Source organism: Elephantulus edwardii, unplaced genomic scaffold, assembly GCF_000299155.1.
Source record: "Elephantulus edwardii isolate Elephantulus edwardi_28Jun2011 unplaced genomic scaffold, EleEdw1.0 scaffold00004, whole genome shotgun sequence".
Classification (NCBI taxonomy): Eukaryota; Metazoa; Chordata; class Mammalia; order Macroscelidea; family Macroscelididae; genus Elephantulus; species Elephantulus edwardii.
The window spans coordinates 38,894,539-38,898,305 of NW_006399754.1; the positions used below are offsets into that span (position 1 = coordinate 38,894,539).

A 3,767-nucleotide genomic window follows, 5' to 3' on the forward strand; every position below is an offset into this window, starting at 1 on the left:
CACAGGCCCTCAGCTCCACGGGACCTGTCTACAGGTGCACAGGCCCTCAGCTCCACAGGACCTGTCCACCAGGTGCATAGGCCCTCAGTTCCACGTAGTGCACAGGCCCTCAGCTCCACGGGACCTGTCTATCAGCTGTACTGGAGAGTGGCTGATGGATTTGAACCGCTGGCCTTTCAGTCAGCAGCCCAACAAAGTTCCTCACTATGCCGGCTGGGCTCATTCATTAACATCCTAGATGTGATACTTTACAACATGTAGGGTAATTCCATTTACTGAAAACTCAGTCTAGCTAAGTTGGCACATACATTTGGAAACAAAATTTGGTGCCTGACCAGATCCCAGGAACCCTCACCACAGTAGGAGACAGGACAGACAGCCCAAAACTACAGCCACCAAGACCTGGTGAGTGGACAGACAGCCCGAAGCCGCACCCACCATGACCTGCTGAGTGGACAGCCACTATGATCTGGTGCAGACAGCAAACAGGTGGGGTGCATGAGTGATGTTGCCCTCTGTGAGCCACAGTGTGAAGTGGGCAGGGGCTAGCCATGCTGTCTGTCCCCAGGCCTCAGAGCAGGGCACAGACCAGCAGCACAGAGCCCGCCGAGCTCCAGGACCACAGGAGATGCTGTGGAATTCTGCGGGCCTGTCTCGCCTGCGCAGACACAGGTGTTTCCTTCTCTTCTGGAAAAGCTCAAAACCTCTGGTGGCCTAGTGCTAAAGAACTGTGCTCCCAAACTAAAGCACACAGTTTGAATCTGCCAGCCGCCCTGGGGGAGAAAGATGGGCAATCTCCTGTCTGATTTACTGCCTCTGAGAGACCACTGGAAGGTCAGCTGTCGGCCGGTTCTGAGTTGAAGGCACACAACCACCATCACCAAGAGCCTGGACACTCTGTGTGTGTCCAGGGGCTCCCGCTGCTGGGCCTGAATGCCCTGGTGGTGTCCAGAGGCTTCCCCTACCAACCTGGACACTCTGCTCATGTCCAGTGGCTTTCCCTGCCTCTCTTGAATGTGGTTTACTGAACTCCGTCGCAGTTGGTGCAATGCCGTAAACCTTGAGTGGCATCAGGGACCCGCAGGAGTACCGCTCGCCTTGTGCAATGTGTCCAAGGAACAGAGAACAGCCTGGAATGGACACAGCCTGAGGTCTGCTGCTACAGCTGACCACCACATCCAGGGAATCAGATGCAGCCTGAGGGCCGAGGTAATCCATGAAAAGCAGACCCACAGGTGTTTCTTGTTGCTGTGCCAGTGTGCACAGTCACTGCTTATAAATGACAGCTATCTCGATTGAAAATACAATGTCATGTTTCCCAAGTGTAACATGTAACACTAACGTGCATTCATCAGCTGAGATTTGCACAATTTCCACTCAGCGGTCCGTCACCAGCAGTTAACTCTGTGTGTGGGGTGGACGGAGGGAAGTGTCAAGTCACCTGCCAATTCCTGCACAACACCAGGCAAGAAGGGTCTGTAACCCCCAAGCCCTCCTCCTACCACACTCCCCATTTCAGCTGTATAATACTCCCCCCAGGGTAAAAAGAACTCGAATTGAGAACAGTTGCAACACCCAGCAATAAATTAAGGTGGGGGCATATAAGACAACCTTCTAGATCTCTTCCATAAAAACATTTAATGATAGCTGTTTCTGCAGCCGCATGCCAGCTGCCCCACTCATGTCCCACTCACAAGGTCCCTGCACAGCAGGGGACACTGGGGGTCTCACTGTCATGGGTGCACCCCCTCACATGCCAGGAGGCCTTCACTGGCTGGTTCTGGAAGTCAGGGGCAGATCACATGACCCTTCTTCCTGGTCTGTCTTAGTCTGGACATTCCGTTGAACCCAGCTGGGCAACTTTCTTGGTTCTCAAGCACTGCTGAGGCAGATACCACGAGTGAATGACTTCAACACCCAAACTTATCCTCTCCTGGATTGAAAGGCACCAATGAGCCGATCTGGACCCTACACAACAGAGTACACAAGGACTTCAAAAGTTACTTTTAAAATTTGGAATGGAGGACGATAGGGGCTATACCATAAACATGTTTGGTTTTTATTAATTTTTGTGTTGAAAATAATCAAACTTTGCTGGGAATTGAGAGATGGCCTCCACCAACAGTGGGTGAGATTGGGAATATCGTTGGGGTTTCGGAAACATAGGGCAACTGGGGCCTAAACGCCATGATATAGAACGGAAGAGCTCTGGTGGCTTAATGGTCAGGAGCTGAGCTGCCAACACAGGGGCACACAGTTCAAATCCACCAGGTACTCTGTAGGGGAAAGATGGACCATCCCCTCTCATGTGACATACAGCCTCTGAAACCCACCAGAGGGTCAGCTCTGAAGTCTGTTCCACTTAATGGCACATAAAAACCACAGATAAATACACACACATAAACATGCTGATGTCTGAGGGGTCTAGACTGAAAGCAGAGAATATCAGTGAGACATTTAGCTGTGTTTCATTAACTATGCAAAGGCATGAGTGTGTGTGCATAATAACACATTATGAATACCTGAGAAGAATTGGAATCCCAGAACATTTAATTGTGCTCATGAGAATCCTATCTATAGACCCAGAAGCCACTGTCTGAAGGAAACATTGTGTGATTTAAAATCAAGAAAGGTATGTGATAGGGCAGCATTCTGCTGAGCACAAGAAGCTGCGCTGTAGGAGGAATGTGGCATCAGGATTGAAGGAAGACTCATCAACAACCTGCGCTGCACAGACGACAAAACCCTGCTTCCAGAAAGTGAGGATGGCTCACAGCACTTAATGAAAAAGATCAGAAACTACGAATTCAATGTGGGTTACATCTCAACACCAAGCAAACAAAAACACTCTTAGACTGAACAGACATCATGACAGATGGAGAAAAGACTGAATTTGTCAAAGATATTATTTTACATGGATCCACAATCAACACCTTCGGAAGCAACATTCAGGAAATCAAAAGATGTATTGCACTGGGAAAATCTGCTGTCAAGGACCTCTTTAAAGTGCTAAAAAGCAATGATGTCAGCTTAAAAATGAATGTACCCCTGGTGCAAGCTCTGTTATTTTCAATTGCTTTGTATACGTCTGAAAGTCGGAGAGAACACGGGATACTGCAGAATCGGTGCCTGTGAGCTGTGATGTTGGGAAAGAGTGCTGACTACCCCAGGGACGGCCAGAGGAACAAACAAAGTCTGTCCTGGAGGAAGTCCCATCAGAGTGCTCCTGAGAAACAAAGACGATGAAACGTTATCTCACATACATGAAGCTTCCTGTCCAGAGGGGCCAGTCCTTGGAAAAAGAGGTACAGATAAAGGTGATGGGGTCAGTGAAAGAGAGGAAGACCTTCAGTGAGATACACCGACAGAGCAACTAGAGAAAGGAACTTGAACGTAAAAGATATTATGACGATGACGTAAGATGGGGGAAGGCTCAGATCTGTTGTCTCTGTGGGTTCTAGTGTGCCCTACTGCACCCACATCTCTCTCTCTCTCTCTCTCTCTCTCTCACACACACACACACACACACACACACATACACTCTCTGCATCACAGAGAGCTGCTGCTGTGGTATAGGGACTTGGCTGTAAAGCCAAAGGCCAGACCTCTCCGGTGGCTCCAATCTCCCCCTTGCTCTGAAGGCGCACAGCTTCCTACTGTGCAGTTTACAGCTTCTGAAACTCTGCGGAGGGTCAGCTATTAGTCAGAATCAGCTCAAGGCGATGAATTTGAGTTTGAATTTTAGATTAGGTAAATTTAAAAATAGA

General features: G+C 49.1%; 1 protein-coding gene across 1 annotated transcript in view; it reads right to left on the reverse strand.

Moving 5' to 3' along the window:
- DCLK1 (doublecortin-like kinase 1) overlaps positions 1–3,767 on the reverse strand; it is a 304,341-nt gene that overhangs the window by 114,062 nt on the left and 186,512 nt on the right. The gene's annotated exons all lie outside the window — the stretch shown is intronic.